An 18,369-nucleotide genomic window follows, 5' to 3' on the forward strand; every position below is an offset into this window, starting at 1 on the left:
TAGGGGTGACTGATAGCATCTAAGGATTTGGCTGTCTCCCACTCAGGAAGGGAGTGAAATGAGTGCTCGGTGGAATTAAATATTTTTGTAAAAATAAAATTAAAAAAAGGCAACCAAATATATCGAGGCTCTCATGTAAAATGCCGCAGGGGGGTTCATTTTAGAATATGTACAACTAATCAACCTCTGATTTGTGCATTGCTATCACATTTTCTGGTCTCTGTTTCTTCTGGATAGGACACTTGGGATGTGATCCTTTCAAATTGCCTTTTAATTTTACTCCCCATGAAATTAATTATTGACAAGTCCTAGAATCTGAGCCACTCTAACCAACTGTTCATGGATTTGTCATGTACGCTTACCAGTAAAATTCACAAGTCACACTGTACTGTAAATTATATAAGTCAATTGGAGAACAGTAACAGTACTGCATGGTTTATCTAAATAATAAACCCAGTTTTAATGGTAAACATTCACTCTGAACTTTCCAAGAACATCTTGTAGCATAAAAAAATTTACTGCAGAAATTCTCAGATAGTGATTTTAGATAATGGTTAAATATAAGAATTTCACTGTGTTGCAGGAACAGTAAAAAAAAGATGAAATATATTGAATAAAGATTTTATTGTGAGTTATTTGCTCAGCTCTGTAGCACCATCAATTTTTTCTCCCTATATAAAAATAATGAAGTCAATAAATGTGTTTAGGTGACCTCTGAGACTTACAAAAAGGATGTTATGAGATGGGTGAATACTGGATACAGTATTTCATTCAGATGCCGAACAGCTGTTGTGGTAGACAATGCTGGCATCCTATTTTTCACCATTGATGCTAATGCAAATTGGTTTTTGATTGTATATATATTCTATTATATTGCGGGAATGTGAAAAACGCTACGAGCCTGTCAACCCTTCTGTCCCACCTGTTTATGCAACTTTCTAATGTGTAATTACAGGTAGTAAATCAGGAAGCTTGGTGACCAGTATGAGAGCCTGCATACAGATTTGCCTAGCCATTGCTGACAGCCAGCCTGGTGGCTGAATTTGGTTGCAGCCTCTTTCGAAAACCCATTGGGCCGTGGTGTTGTCCTGATGATTCCAACGGGCATGCGACAGAAGTATAAATGGTTACCTGTTTTGGTTTTTTTTTCGCTGGAAATGCAGATTTTATTCAAATGCATTGATGAACATCTGGACTCTATCCTGACCCTGTCACCGTGGGCTGTTAATTGTTCCATCTCCTTTCCAAATGAATGATCCCAGTTTTCTGCACATCATGTCAGATACTAGCAAAGATTTGTTGTGGCACTGAATTGCTTGTGTATATTACAGAAAGTCTCCCATGAATCACAAAATGTGAGGGGATGACACTATGTGCTTTCCTTAGATGTGTGGTGCTCCTGTGAAGTTATCTACCTTGGTACCTGTCTTATCGTCAGTGCTGTGTTCACAGGAATGGGAAGCGTATTTTTCAAGTAAATACACAAATTAGCACTTTAGGATTAATTCTTATGCAGATTTAATATTTATACCGGTTGCGCCTCTTTCCTTTAGAGGATGAAGAAAAAGAGAGGAATTATGCGTTAACATTAACAATTAACAGTATGATGAGAATTCTGTGTTAGCTTAACCACATTTTCTATATATTTTCTCTGAGTTCAGTATTTATTTTCTTTTCAGTCGACAGCTATTCAAAAGGAGGTGCACACCTTGTCAATTACGGAATGACCTCCTTTGTAAATTGACTGAGAGTGTGTGATTTGCCCTGGAGCATCTTTTTTAAGTAATTAGTGTAAATCAGTCAATAGATCTGTGTTAGCAACACCTTAAAAATTGCAGTAGTTTGGAAAATGTTGCACTCTATTATATGTTATCTCTTTTAAGTGCCATTGGTTTAAAATGTGAGAAAATTATCCGTTTTTAAAAATAGATCAGTAGTACTTTGATTATGCAGCTTTTGATTTAGAGGGCTTTATGCATTTATTCAGTAGACAGTTGACACTGTACCTGCAGTTTTCTGCTTACTTAAAAAGTACTTTCAAGGTATTGCTCCATAAACTGCTCACGCTGAAAATAAGGATATAGAAGGATCCTTTTGACCTGCATATGTGTGACCCCTTCCAAAACAAAGCTGCCCACACTCTGGGATGTTCCAACAGCTCTGTATGATATGTTCTCTATACATTGATCCTCTGCAGTTGCTGACCTATGGTGGTGGTGACCCAAGGCTCTCTTTTTAGTATGGGAAGCAAGGGAAGGATGCTGGTTGTAGGCAAGGGATTGAGCTGAAGAAGGTGTTGGCTACAGAGGGAGTTTGCTTGGGGGTGAGGGATTTGTTAGTCAAAAGACAAGTTCCAACGTCCATTTTAGCATGTTAGTGAGTCACTCATGACTGTCAGGCTCCAGTGGCTGTTTAGCTTCTTGGGTGCAGCTCTTTCATCCACAATTCATGGATGCTTTTTTGCCCCAACCAGTTCTTTGCCCCCTACTGAATTCTTGCTTGTGGAGTCCAGCCTTTTTTTTTTTTTTTAAGGGAGGGGGATATCATTTCAGTCTCTGCCTTTGTCGGATTTTGTGGTTTTGCAACTCTGTGTTTCTCTTTTCTTTTCAAAGTAAGTCTGCCCTTCAAAACCTCAGGGAGACTGACTCCAGTGAGGCTGACTGCCACGAGAAGTGCTCTCAGAAGTACATCTAGAAGCCTTCACTCCTTCATATTCATATACCAGAGTCCTCTCATTTCTTACTTGTATGGATAATTAAAAATGGGGGTTTTGAGTAGTTTAGAAAATTTAATCAAAACTGAAAATAGTCCGAGACCCTGAGCAGGTGCCAGCTTTGAAAATGCTGACCGCTGTAGGTCCGCCACTCCAAAGATGAATCTTGCCTGCCTATCTAGCTGTGCGCAGAAAACAAGCTGTTTAGAGGAAAAAAGCCAGGGATTTTTTTTTTTTTTTTTTTTTTTTTTTTTAAAGAACAGTAATTAAGCAATCATAACAGCCCTTTAAATAAATACAGCTTAGATTTACATTTTAACATGGACTTCTGGTGTTTGTTTAACTTTATTTCTTTTCCACCCCATTTTAACATAATAGAAAATCTACAGCAGGCTTTCTGAATGCTTCCACTCCTCCAGCCTGTCACAGCCTGTGTGCTGTTCATCGGAGCCCTCCAGACTCAAGCTGGCAGGATGCCTAACGTTGTCACCCGCCTAGGAGAAGCGGGTTTAAGCTGAAAAGCCAGCCATTTAGAAAGATGCATTGTTTTGCCCATCCCCAGATCGGAATCTTTTAAAGCAATTAAAACTTAATTGTGATCAGAAATCATGTATGTTCGTCTCAGGCCTCGGCTGTAGAAAGTTCAGTGTTCTCTGGAGTCAGAGATCTGGGCTGGTTTTTCAGAAGAGCTCAGCATGCACCAACTCTTGTTGAGAGCAACGGGGGTGCTTCTTGAGATTGAATGCCTTTGAAAATCTGATCATGTCACTTTATTTATTTATGTAGATTTGTGTATGCACAAATATATACAACATGCCCAGAAACAAGCACGCACACATACATGACAGCTCTAGGGTCTGGATTTTCAAAGGAGCCTAGGAGAATTCAGGGAGAGATGGGTGCCTAATTAAAATTCATATCGTTCCTGCCTTTGGCATAACCTAAACCTACAGCTAAATTAATACCAAAACATGACTAAAGGGCGGCAGGATAATTCAGTAAAACCCACAAGAAGCAAGCCAGGCAAATTAACCTTCCTTTCACCAGCCTTACGTTTTCCCATTTCTTATTTTCAAAGATGGAAGGAAAATGAGAAATGAATGCCAAATCTCTTTAAAATACTGCCCTTAGATGGCATGCTTTAGATTGTCTGGGGCCAGGACCTATCTCTGGTTATGTGTTTATATAGACAGCAAAAGGGGTCTGATTTTTGTTGAGACTTCACTGTACTGTTGCACTAGTGTACAAAAACCACAGCCAGGTAACAGGGCAGTTTTGGGTACTTGTAAAATCGTACTGTAAGCTGTAAAATCATAGCAGAAACAGTGCATCTTTCCCCTTCAATATACTGCAAAACAAACAAACAAACAAACGAACAAACCCCTTGGTTTAGGATTTCTCAGAATCTTGTTCCTTATCTACATGTACAACAAGAAAATCCCGCATCCTAGGAGATGATTTACCAAAGCAATAGTTTTTGTGATAGTGCACAACACAGTTTACATTCCAGCCTTGGTCCTAGGAGGGAGGAGGGCACCCGAGTTCAGTGCCCAGCATCTCTGCTTTATCTAATGCATATACTCTAGACAGCCCACCAGAGTAGAAAATGGAATACATTCATAAGAAAGGCTTTTACACCACCATGAATCTTTGCTGCCCAGGACATATCCTCAACAGGTAGTTTGGAGAAGGTCTAGAAGATGATAATTTTTGTTCTCTCAAGACCGCTGTGGGGAGGAAGGGATTTGAACGCTGCTCTTTCCTAGCCTGGGTGAGAGCCAAATTAGTTTGTAAACCTAGAACAGAATCGCTCCCCCAGCCGCTGAATTTTGAAAGAAAGTGGCTGCAAATACATTTTGCAAAAGATGCGATCTCGCTCTTTCTGTTTTCCTTAGAAAAAAGGCTGAGAGGATTTGGCCTTTCAGGAATGTACAAGAGGATTTTTAATTCATGTGTCCTGCTCAGATTTAGTAAGAAACCGGTACCAAATCAGTCCTCCTGGGCTGGTGCTTGGGTGTGCACAGAGACAGGAATTGTGGTATGGGGTGACACATGCAGGTAGGTGTGAGTTTGGTACCTCTGACCAGATGTACAGCACCCCTGGAAGGGGTGAGAGTCTGACTCACAGTTTTGCACTTTTCCTCGTGGATTCTGCTTGAGCTGTATTTCACCCGGGGCAGAGCCCTGATGGAGAGCGGTTCGAAACTGTTAGGGCCAAATGTTTTCTTCCCTATTTGTCAGTGTCAACCTGTGCTTTTCTCTGTGAGCTGCTGCTTTATGAAGTTACAGAGAATGAATCCAAACCACTTTCTTTTCCAGAACCGGTCAGATTTGCTGCAGTTCTCTCACTTGTGCTCTCGGATGGTAGTGACAGTGGAGAATGGATTTTTAATTAAAGGGGAAAAAAGTATTAACAAATACCTTACATCAAAGCAACTGGTCTCTAACCTAACTAGCCTAGGATGCTTGCCCCTGCTAGGCTCCTGGACAAACACACTTCACCACTGTGATCTTAAGAGGCTGAAGTATCTTTCAGACAAGCTCATTCCTTAGACTTAATTAAAACCTAGTTCACTCCTTTATTCAATTTATGAGGCCTAGCCAGTAGGATTAAGCGATTACAGGCAAAAAGCCCCATTTGTGAAACACTCATAAGCTCAAGCTGCTAGACTGCTCAGTTGTACTCCATTAAATTAATAAGGAATGAATAGACTGATCCATTATGAATAAAGCTGTGGGGAGCCTCAGCATTGCCTCAGACTCTCTGCACACTCCTTAGAGAACATTTGTGCAAAATGATTATGTTCATATTCATTCAATTGGAATTCTATAAAAGTGGAATGCATAAATTACTCTAAAGATGGGGAGTTTATCTTAAACATTAACTATGTGTGTGAATTAATAAGACTATTATAAAACCATTAGCATTCAGTGTATTTACCTACGTATGCTGCATACCTAAACTAAATTCAACAATTGTTCCTAATTGCTATTCTTGTTGTGTGATCAAGCTGTGGTTCATTTTCCCTTGTAGTCATAATATTTATGAATTACAGTTTTTCCTGTTAAAACTTCTGAATCCCCTTTTCCCCCCCAGCTTTACATTTGCTCCTATAGTTTTTCAGAATATAGTAACATACTGGGCCATTAACGTACTGGGAAGTGAAAGAACAACAGAAGCTTACAGATATGTTAAAATAAAACATCAAATAGCACCTGCAAGTATACATGCTGTCAACCAAACCTTTATCTTTTATGGAGTATTAGGCAAGGGAGGATGGCAGCAACTCCTGGGAGACTCTTCCCTGAATCTACTGCTGTTCTGCAGGACCCAGCAGAATCCCAGTTTTGAAATACAGAGGGGTGCAGAATTCATCCACCGGCCTTTGCCATGTTGTGAACACGCACAGTCTTTCTTCTGGCAGAACTCCAAGTGGCTTGAAAGGTAAAAAAAAAAACCCCAAACAGACCCCCAAACCAAAATGAGGGGGTGGGTTGGTGAAAAAAAAAAAGCTGTTTGTAGAGGACTTGTCAAACAAGGAGTTAAAATCAGCTAACACAGGTTAGTTGATACGGTTATGAAAGCAAGCGCTCAAACAGTGAGTAGTAGGGCTATGCTGCAGGGTGAAAGAAGGGCTCAGGGCTGAGCTGCTAGGGCAGCCACTTTGAGCAGGCAGCTTTTCCTTCTGCCCCGCTTCTCCCTTGCTGTCCTTTGACACTTTCTGACAGAGCGACCAGAGCGGTAGACCCTATGGGGTTGTTGAGTTGATTTGCCGGGGACCGGGCTGACGCAAAAAAGACCGCGTTATTATGACTGATTCGATGTGATCTCAATGAAACGGCAAGGAGGGGTATCTAGGCATGGTGTTATTTTCAATGCCGTTCCTGAGCAGAGCAAGGAAGTTCCGTGTTAACATAGGTTAGCTAGCACGTCTGACCTTCATTGTTCCCAGTGGAAACAGTGACAGTCTATTAGTCCTCCACAAGGGATATCACTGTCTCACAGCAGCTCTGAAAATCCCCCAGGACACTCCTGGAAAACAATAATTCAGCAAGAGTTCACACAATGTTAGAGCTCTGTGAAATGTGTGCAACAAATCTTGCCTGGATGGAGAGGGGGATGTGGTAGGAAGGGGGAGAGGGATCGTTTTGAACTCAGCTGCATTTGAGAGGAGACACTAACCTTGCAGGCAAGTCGGACCAGGTGGGAGTTTTGCAACAGGAAAATCTTGCTAATTCTTTTGAAATGAAAGAGCCAAATAGATAAAAGAAGGTGGAAATTAGTTTTTTAGCTTAATCTTACTTCTGAAGTAGAATATCAACCTCTAAATCTGAATTTTAAAGTGAGAGACAAAGAATTTAAACTAGGAAACGCATAGGGGCTAAAAGCCAAAGAAACCGATTTTCAGCTGAACTCTTAAGAAATGGAGTGACAGAGTTTTAATACAGCTTATAGAAAGTAGTAGTTGAATCAAAGTACGATTGCCTTTGATACAAAAATAATGCTATGCATGGGTAAGTACATCTGTAGATTTTGACACATTGGGGTGGCCGCTAAAATCTTTTCATGGCTGTACCTTTAGAATCAAAGGGTAGGACTGAAGAAACTCTTAGGTTGGCTACTGGATTTCTTAGACCTGATCTTCTCATCTTTGGTTACACTATCCTTTCCGACACATTTTACCTTTCAAATGTTCCTGTACCCTTTGGCCTGCAACACACTTGGGTGGCGTGTCCTGGCCTAAAATGGAGCACAGCCTGTCAGTGCTTGCAAAGGGATGAGTGATGCCTCTACATAGACGTCCTGATCCAGGTGCCCTAGGAGGACTCCGGAATTCAGTAAAGATACGGCATGGGCTACGGGCAGGGATAATCTCTGGTTGCTGTTTTGGAGAGCTTTCGATTGGGAGGCGTATCTCAAGACACAGAGTTACTGGATGTCGCTAGGGCCCCTGGATGGCTTAATCCGGGCTTGATCGAAAGGATTAATAAATGAATTCTTGACTGAGCCTGCATGTGAAGTCTGTATTGGAGAAAGGCTTATTCTTTGGCCCAACTCCAAGAGAAACTAATCATCATGAACTTCATGCAGATTTACGATTATTCTTTCTATAGAAAGGGTTAGGCCAGCACTCTCTGGCAGTAGTGAAAAGCCTGCAGAAAAGGAGAAAGCCAAACATACACAGAACAAACATTGTATATAGGTTTGTTTCCTTGAAATCCTTCCCCTGGATTTTCTACATTTTCACGGAAAACTGATGTACGAGTACTATCAGGTATTAAACCAGATAGAATCGTTATGTTTGTCTCAACTCCAGGAGACAGAAATATCATACAGTCTTATTTTTTCAAGGGAGATGATATCGCAAAATAAAGTGATAAGAAAGAAAGTTACCGTGATAGTATGAAATATGTCCACTGGCTGCCTTCAGCACAGTAATCTTTTATGTTCAAACTATTACTCAAAGTACGGATTATTGAAACGCTGTTCTTCTGTGCTGCTCTCTTGGGTGATCTATGGAAGCTTGTAGAAGTCAGTGAAAAGAATCCTATCATTTGTTTGTTCCTTAAAAAAATGGTAATAAAATAATACATCTATTAAATTTCAGTACACATGTATACATGTATTGGAAATACAGTATGATAGCAGGGGTTTAAAAAGATGCTGTTCAATAATCAGATTTCTGATAAACTTTTAGAATATGCAGAAAAAAAAGAAAAACCGCAACCTGCTCATCCAGGATTTGGGGCTTTCTTTTTTTTATTAAAAGCAGGTTGAAAACGGTTTTGTAATCTATTTCCAACACTGCATTTGCAGATATGCTTGGATTTGTTAGGTTATCTCCTACCCATAGGATTTTGTTAAACAAGGTTGTGGAACAGTCATTAAAGTGAAAACCAAAGCTGGGTCCCAGAGTTTTTCCTTGGCCTTGAGATAGCTTTTTGCTTTTTCTTTTTAATGCTAAATTTTTCACATTAAAACATGATTTTCCTGCCTCTTACACAAAAAGGACATAATGGAGGGACAGAGATAATACAGGGGCTGTAGAATTCTTTCATTTTATAAGGCAACAGACCAGTGGTCTGTAAGATCCAGTATCTATCCCAAAAGAAGATTAAAATCACTTGGCCAGCCAGGCAGTGCAAGATGGCAACAATTCTTCTGTGATCCCTGCACGTGATTAGTGTATTTCTAGAACCATGGGGACTGTTAATCCTTGTGACTTAAGCTAAATAGTCTAACTACAGATGTTACTACTTTGTAGATTCTGCGTTATTTGGATCTCATTAATGTGTGACATGGTTTATGAGGTACATGATGGGTGATGTGTGAATGGGTATACAAGGACAGGGGAGTGCCTCCCACTTGTGGGGCTGTATAAAGGCTGAGTTCATTTTGTGCACGTGCAGTAAGGGTGAGCGTAAATCTCCTTAATGCAGGAGAGTTAGGAAATTGCTTGCTTCTAGCCTGGACTTGCCTTAGAGGCAAAATAGGGTGTGTGGTTAAAGCACAGCAGTAGCTGATTTTCTGTTATTGCTGATGGTACTCCAACTTACTGGAAGATGCCTTGGTTCATGCCAGTGTGGCCATTCTGAGGGCACCAGGCAGCCCTTTTCTCCTGCAAAAGCCCCTACCCCGATGTTGACGTAGCATTCTGTGTAGTCCAGAATACCTGCAAGAGTGTTGAGTAATAACCAGTGGAGGGGAAGGTGCTTAGTAATTGACAGTGGAGGAAGGTGGGCACCTCTCAAGACAAGACTATCAGGACTCTCAACCTAGCGTTCAATGAGATGCTGCAGTGATGCGTCTGTTAGGAACAAGCTCCTTTGTACTCCTTGGGTCCCCTCACCCAAGCGGTCATCCCTGCGCTGACAACTGTGGCAGGTCTTCAGGTCTTGGATGTGTTTGACTGAAAGGGCAAATAGCAATGCCACTGTTCCTCTGTCGCAGACAACAAATACTTCATGGTAGCGTGGGTCATCCCAGCCTGGGTGTCATTTCTCCTTGACATGAAATCTAACATCAACTTTTTGAAAGACAGATTTGATAAATGGTAATGGCAGATACCATGGATAATAGCCACGTGGGCATATATGTTCCAAGATATCCGGTTTTCCCGTGTCGTACTGATATGTATGGGTTTTGTACGCTCAGAACCACTGCTTCCACCATGACATGGAAACAGAAGGAGCCACTGTACGTGGAACTGATGAGTCATTTCCTCCTATACTCAGGATAGGTATTTATTTGACAGCTTGTCACAGAAAATGAAGCAAGGTAATATTTCTAGTGTTGAGAGGAAGGAGAGAGACCTGTTTATTCTGTTATCTTCTATAACCTTTTTGGGCAATATGGATCACTTGCATTTCTTAAGATGCTGTGATAATACATTCCTGTTCACCTTCCTCAAAGAGATTCCTTCCTTGTCTCAGTGAAGCAACAAGTAATGATATGGACACACTTACTAGATTTGTCTTTAGATGTTTGCATTCATTAACATATCACATAGATATCTTCCCCCTTGAAAACAAGCAAAACGCCAAAGAATAGCACCACCCATGCTTTAACAACACAGGAGTCCCAAGGAGGTTTGCTTTCTTGGATGTATACATTTAACTATATGATTAGCCTGGGAAACTATGGGAGGCACAGGAACTCAAACCTCGTGGAATGAACCTCCCTCCTAAATGACAGCCCTCATGAGTGCAGGCTGGAGCTGAGATAGAAGAGGAGGTATTTAATGTGCCAGGAGCCGGCAGGATTACCCCAGGAGCTGGCACCCTTCTTCTCTGTAACGTTCACTGTAGTGCTTGCTGAAATCCAAATCAGTGGGAAGAGGGTATTGACCCCTTTCCTTCTAAAGTGGGGCTTGAGTGGGTCTTCTAATAAATTGACTACTCTGTTAAAAAATAATTCTCATGAAAGCATAACGCTGCCAAGGTTGAGAGGGCTAAAGGTCAACTTGATAATAAATGATAGCTATATAACAGCCTAGGAAGAAGTTCTAAGGTTTTCCAGGGTTTAAATAGGGGTAAGTGGCCTGTTAGGTAATTTTCCATTTCTGGTAATATCTTGTCTTTTTTGGCCAATTTGCCCTCTCCTTACATGTTGTATTTTGGCCAGTTTCCCTAAAAGCCTCCTAGAAACTCAGCATGTACTAAAGGTCTGCAAACCAGATGACCATATAACAATGACTTTCCAGTTTCCATTGCATCTAGCTCTGACTTCCCGTGGTACCAGCAGGATTATACTGGGTACCCAGCATGTCATGCCAGTCCCAGTGCACTGACGTTCTGTTGTCCTGTGGCTGTATCATGAATTAAGGGTTGAAGCTACACTGTCTCTTTTGGTCTGCAAGCATGTAATTCCAATGAGCAGTATCCCCCACAGGGTAATAAACTCTTTAATAACAGTAATGTAGCAACCACAATAATGAAAAAAGTGATTACATTCTACATAAAAATATAAAAGCTCATTTGATCCTAAGGTCTCCAGTGGCGCATTACCTGGACTTTTATTTAAAATATAACATCTCTTACTTACATCTTATTCAGGTCCTTTGTTAACACTAATATAAAACACCAGTAAAATTGTCATTGGAGGAATTTAATAAGGACTGGGTATGGCTCAGTGATCCATGCTGCTAATTCTGAGTCCTTCTGTGAATCTAATCTAGAAAAGCACAAGATGCTCTGCTTGAGTGTTTCATTACTGAACCCCACTTTGCATATGCAAGACAGATAAGAAGACCCCTTCTTTAGAAGCGGGGCTCTTCCCTCTCCTAAAATAGGAATGCTTCTACAAGTACATAAGTTTCATGAAACATGAGAGTCCGTTCTTGTACTTTTACTTGCTCTTCATTCATGATGGTTTCCCTGCAAATCCAGGCTAACTCCAGTGATCCAGAATGACACCAGGGGATTTTCTTCCACGCATATGTCAGGGCATCTGAGAGCAGAAGCTAGCCAAATGCAACTCTATAATCTACCTTGCTTTATTTCTATTATATCTAATACTGGGAGGAAAGCAACCCTGCTAAATGTTGCTTGCCTCCCAGTATAGATAGTATAGACATTACTGAGCCTGTGGGCAGATTTCAAAAGAATCTGAATTTCAGCAGCAATTTTTTGCACCGTCCTTTCTTGTAATCTGTATAGTTGAGCAGAAATATGTTCAGACTTTTTCCATTTCCTCCTTTTTCTGTCAGTACCACATTATTTCCCACTGAAGGCTCTAGCCTTCCCATCATGTCACTGAGGAATTAATCCCCTGCGCTGTAAAGTAAGAACATATGGCAAGCCATTAGTCATCAGCCAATGCTAGGGACATGGTTTTGTTCTAGCAAGTGTGCTGGCCAAGATGGTGAATGGAAGGATGGGGTTTTTAATAGGAGTTACGTTCACAAATCAGAGACGGTTCTGAAGATTCAGAAAGTGCGTTAGCAGGCAAAGTGCATTAGCAAATCCCCCTGTGAGGTTTAGCAAGGGCGTTGTGGTGAACTTTGAGGTTGTGATGTAAAATAAGCTCCTACCTCCCTTTGTAAGGGAGCTTTCTGTGTTCTCAGAAGCCAAGGGCCTACCTTCATTTCTAAGTGTGCAAATTGCTTTCTATCAAATGGAAGCAAACTAATTTAGGTAAAGAAACACATTGCTTCTCATTTTTCAAGTGTATGAATGTAATGACAGTCATCCCAGGATCTCCCTCAAAAATTTGTGTGACCGTTTCACATCATCTATACCTCCCCCTGGCATGACATAGTCCCTCCAGCAGCTGGTGAACACATGGAAAATGTCATCTCTATTGTAACCCTCTCTAACCCTGTTCTTAGATCACATCCCCTTCTTGTCTCACTAGATGCGTATGGTCAGTCACAGCTCTAGGGCAAGGATTGCCTCTTTGTTTTAATATGCACATAGGCATGTAATGCAACAGGGCTGGTGTTTCTAGGTGTTAATGCAAAACAAATACATAACAGTAATCAAGGCAATAGCCTGCCTGAAACGGATGTGATAAAAGGTGACGCCTTTTCAAAATAGTATCTGCCAAAGATCCTTTTACCTGAATAGAAGATGAAAAGTCCCTACAAAGAGAGAAGTCGTGTTGCAAAGCTTTCTTGTGTTCACTTCCGTGGAGCTGACTGCAGCATCAACCAAGATTTTAAAACACCTTTGTTTTTGAAGTGATGAGCCTTTTAAAAATAATATTGCATGGGTAGCCCTAGTGAGTAGGAATTGAGGGAGACATGTACTACCATGCTTGTTCTCTTACTAGTCATTGACTGGAAATGCTCACAAAAGGAATAAAAAGTACATTTGCCTTGTTAATACAATTTGTATTACATATTCATAAACCATTTTATAAAGCTCCCAAGGAAAAATTCAATTGTACTGAAAGCACATAATGGTAGAGCGGCCATACAGAAAACAGGCAGCATGTTACAGAATTAACTGCACAATGAATGAAATGCTATGTCTATAATAAACCCATTCAGATATAAATTATGGGAGAGTAGATGAAATGTTTGTTAAGCAATAAAGCTTGCAACCGTACATGTGAAATTGAATGGGATTTATCATAAAATATTGTGGAGGATACAGGCTGAATATGTGTTACAAATTGACTGAATTAAAAATAATCCAAGGAAAGCAAGCTTTTGGGAGACTGAAAATTTTAGGAAATGAGTTCATAAGCTGTTTAGCTCTGACCCAAAGTCCCCTGGTGCCAAGAAAAAGAGAGGCAAGAAAATAAGAACAGAATAATTTCTTAGAGGACCGCAGCTATGTTGTCTTAATTTTAACCTCCTAAATTTTGTCAAATAATCAGACTCCCTGTTGAACAAACAGCATCTCACTGAAGTGGAGGGTAGAGAATTTGGCCCGGCAGTGTTTGGTTAGTATGATTTACAGTGGAAGATTTTTATTTTCCCCTGAACTATTTATCTCAGTAAGGCTGTTGTACTGAGGGCAGGATAGATGATATTTTGGTTGGACCTTAAAGAGATATGTGGTATGTTTTCCCAAAAGACCTTACCAGATATCTCAATACAAACAACAGAGTTGCTAAAGAACACATTCTGTGGGATCCCATACCAAGCTTGACTGAAGTCCACTTCTCAAAATTACATAGCCTATGCTTTTGCTTTTGTTACTTCCAAAAATTGAAAATACTTACAGTTTTTACAACATGATGGAAATATTGTACACAACAACAACAAATCACTAAAACCTTAGAATTAGATTTAAAATTCAAATAGATGTTTATGGGATAGGGGGATAAAAAGCAGGTGGGATAAAAAGCAGGTGGGATGATTTCCAACCAGAAAGAACATTTGTAGCTATGGAAAAATAGGATAGCCTAAGAAAAAGAGAGAAATCAGAGCTGTAGAATCTGTGCCTGAGAGGGTTAAGAGCATTATCTCTTTTCTTAAGCTTACCTAGATGCTTTTTAGGTCATCTCTCTACTTTTCAAGCAGTGAATAATGGCCATTTCTCAAAGTAGTTAAATATATACAAAGAAGTCTGGAAGCCAGAGTACAAAGTGGTGTTTCTGTAGGGGCTTTAAGATGGTTGTTCTGATTTACAGATGGAGGATCCTGCACGTAGACTGAAGATGAGTGTAGCCAACAGCCGCAGACTTGGTTGACATGGTCTTTATGTGTCTGCTGACCCTAAGATCCCTATTTCTGTGGGTGTGTTTTACTGTGGTGACATTCTGATAGGGTTTGTCAGGCCAAAGGAGTAAATACGTAACTTCCCCCTGATTAACACACCTGACTAACCAGTAGATTTCCTTTAATCTCTTTGACCATGCAGCCTAACAGAATCCTTTTTGGTTTGCCTCTGCTTGCTGTTTAATAAATAAAAGGATTCCCCTCCTCAGAGCCACACGTAAAAAACACTTTGAGTTGTTATCCAGCAGCGTTTTAATTTCAAGAGGTAATGCTGAGCCATTTCAATGGAATGGGAGCTGCTGGACCATTATTGCAGAGCTAAATATAAATAAATGAGGAGAAATTAACTCAAGTAGACTCCATTTTGCTTCCCTGCGGAACGGATGTAGTTTCCCATATATAAGAGAGTCTGTGGATTTTTTTGTTCCCTTTTTTCACTGGAAAAACCACACTGAGTACAAACATACATCGGCATCCCACAGTGTATCAAGAGAGGCTGGTAATCTTATCCTTTCAAGAAACGTGGCATGTGCCCAGCACTTTTGGATTGTATTTTATTCGTAGGAATACAGGCTATGAAACCCCTCTTTTCCTACCAAGGAAGAAAAGCCTGTTAACTTGGCAGCCTGCATCTGAAAGGCTAAGGGTTCAAAGCTGCTCATCAGTGTTGGTTGACATTCCCCCTTAGTGCCTTTGGAAGTATCAAGTTTGCCAGTTATTGACTGCATTGCTGAATTATCTGTTGTATAAGCACAATTTCCATAAAGGACATAAGGCCGGGGACATGTTCGCCATGCGTTTTAAGACATGGTTGATTTGATTTTCTCATTTCTTTTTTTCTCTAAACATATTTCTCTCAAATAGTAAATTGTAACAATATTATTGATTGTGTTCTGCTCATGGAGCAATAGCGTCTATTTGGCTTTTTTTATGTTTTTTTCTTAATGATTTGCTCAGAGGGTGGAAAGAAGTAGAGGAGGTGAAATACCTTTGTCCCCTGGAGATGAGGGCTTTCCAATCGAGACCAGTGACATGACAATACAGGTTCTGTTAGCACCGTAACAGACCAGGCAGAGCCCCTGAACGTGAAATCTTTCTCTGCACCTTCAGTAAGAGATTCAGGACTTCACATCTAGACCTTAATATTGAAATGCTATGTTTTTCTTCTATTAACAACTAAATTCCCACATGATTTGAATAAATCTGGGGGAGAAGTCTCTAGGAGCACAAGAATTGTAAAGTCAGTTGAGGGGAAAAACATGCCATATATAATCTGCCCTGGGCAAAGAAAATGCATCAGGTTTTGAAATGCTGAATGCAGGCAATTCAGCAGAAAGTGAATTGTGGACAGGAACACGGCATTTAGCCGGTAGAACAACAGTGAGGATGTCTCACTCAATTCCTCCTTTTAATGTTTACTATGTTATTGCAAGTGAAGAGGCAATATCACTCAATGAGGCAAATTTCATTCTTAGATACATGCGCATAATTATCAGTGACCTTTTATATCTGAGAGAGAATTGATTCTGATGCTCTACCTCTTGCTTTTAGGGCAGGGTCTTGCCCAATTTGTTTTACATGCGCAACAGTCATTCTTTGGATGAACCAGTCATGGGGATTGGCTATTATTGATAGATCTTCCAGGAAATATGTCAAAGTTAAGTAAAAATAAATAAAACATGAAATTAACATGAACATAGTTTTTTCCTAATCAGATACGTGTTGCAGTAGCTCTTGCTAAAGTGGCAAAATCTAACCAGCAGGATGCAATTGATATGAAAGGTTTATTAAGAAAAGCAATTCAACAAATCTGTTATACACAGGGGAATATTACTCAGGATAAACTAATCTGGAAAATTAAAATTATCCTCCAACAAGTATTTGTCTCTTGCAAGATGCGCAGACCTGAACCAAACCTTGTTCTAAGGTTCATCAAAACGTTACAGTAATTTTTTGCTATTCTGAAACAGATCTTATCCTGAGGAACTGCCAGATTTTCTGACACACCATCATAGGAGGTCAGAGGACTCTTATGACGCATATATAATGCCCATTTAGCAGGTGGGAGAAGCAGGGAGTGCTCAGGCTCATGTGTCCACTAATTTTAGGTGTCATGATTAAATGCTGAGTCCTGCATCTCTGGAATAATCTCTCTTGGGCACAGGAGGAGCTCTCAGCTTTCTGACTCAGATGGAAGAGTGCTTTGTGTCTTCCTAAATGAAGGTCCAGATCATGGTCTGGATGGTTGACAGTGGTGTGGTGTGTGCCAGAATCTCCCTCTGGCGTTATGAAAAGCGGTAGGTGCTCTGCGCCTACATGTCTCTACTTGTTTACGCAAAAAATTTGGCTCCCCAAATTAGCGAATGCTTTTCAAGAATTTTGTCCAAACAGTTTGCTGCAGTGAGTCAGTAGCAGAGGTATGAATAGAGCCCAGGGCTCCTCACTCCTGGCCCCGTGCACTAACCACCAAGACCATTTACTTTTCTAGCCAGGGCCACAGTGAAGATGTGAAAATACCACAGGCAAAATTTTTTTTTTTTTTTTTTTTTCAAATTTTCCACTCAGTTTTGCAGACTCAGGAGGTTTGGTTAGCTCTCCATGTTGAGCAAGAGGATAATATTGGCTTTGCTTCTAGGTATATGAAAGATGAGTCTTTCCTCTTGCTTTCCCCACTGACCTCTGCTTGAAGGTGACTGGAGATGTGTGTTGAGTTATTTTTCCTTTGGAGAAACTGGTACAGAAGGAGGGGTGAGCAAGGAGAACTCAGCCTATCGGGGTACTGGCCTCAACTTCTCACTGGCAAAGAAAGCAAAGAGGATGGGGAGAACGGGGAGGCCAGGAACAGCAAATGGTCGACAGTCCTGGTCTGTGCTGTTGATTAAATCCTCTGGTGATCCAGCCGGGGGATCAACAGGCGAGTTGTGCCCAGTCATTAAGGAAAGGCATGTCTGTAATTAATGGCAAAGGGCCTGATACAATAAAAGGCATGTCTGCCTTCTGCATTGCGAAGCCTGCATAGGGCTGCGAAAGACGCCAAAGAAAATCAATGTTAAGCAGCTTGTATGGATTTGTGCAGACCTATATAGTGCCAAAGTCCAGACATATTTCTCATTGAGCTGAGTCCTCATATGTTTTATTTATAATTTAATGCTAAAATTTATGAAGGAGATGCATGGCAGAGGGAGAACCCATAACCTTGTCATTTCATTTCTTAAAGCAGCAGCTACTAGATGTAGGAAAGAATTACATCCTCCTCCTTCTCTCTGACTCCCCAGCATAAAATGTAACATGATAGAAATTTCTTTCACTCTGAGTTTGTTTTCACTGAATCGGCTGTACAATCGAGTTGCCCGTTGCATATCATGCAGCAAGTGTTTATCAAAATTGCTAACTGCCAATCACTTGCTCTAAACTAAATCACCTCAGATGTTATTCATCAAGCATGCCATGTTACATTATAGACTTCCGTAACTCAGACACTTACAGTAGGAAAAAAATTAATTGCCTGTATTATTTTCCATAAAAACAAATAAACAGCACTAGGTGCCTTTTTAAAGTCAATCGAAGGATTGATTTTAAATCAAATTGTATTTCACGATAGTTCAAGCACTCACCACTAGAAGCTGTAATCTTGGGACTTTAAATGTGGATACTGTAATTTCAGAATGTCACATGCTTTGAACATTTGTATTGAAATTTAAACAATTGCCTTAAGAAAATAAAAGGAGTATACATAAAAATGTATTAAACACGACAGCAACATTAACAGCCCTGTTTGGAAGGAGGAAGGATTTTAACAGAATACATTTATTTATTAGTCTCTTTTATATTGTTCCACCATGATGTCAGGATTACATTTTCCCTGAAACTGTGGCTCAGGCTTTTCCCCTTCTGACATCAGCCACATTGGTATTACGAAGTTCAGATGAGACAACAAGGTGCAGGATTTCTGCTGGCATGCATTCAACCAGATCAGCACTGCAG

General features: G+C 40.4%; 1 long non-coding RNA gene across 1 annotated transcript in view; it reads left to right on the plus strand.

Moving 5' to 3' along the window:
• The first annotated feature begins 5,977 nt into the window (after positions 1-5,977).
• Positions 5,978-18,369, plus strand: part of LOC115345912 — a 50,398-nt gene continuing 38,006 nt past the window's right edge. Inside the window, exon 1 of the long non-coding RNA XR_003924960.2 lies at positions 5,978-6,158. This is a non-coding gene — a long non-coding RNA (uncharacterized LOC115345912). The remainder of the gene's footprint in view (positions 6,159-18,369) is intronic.

Source organism: Aquila chrysaetos, chromosome 9, assembly GCF_900496995.4.
Source record: "Aquila chrysaetos chrysaetos chromosome 9, bAquChr1.4, whole genome shotgun sequence".
Classification (NCBI taxonomy): Eukaryota; Metazoa; Chordata; class Aves; order Accipitriformes; family Accipitridae; genus Aquila; species Aquila chrysaetos.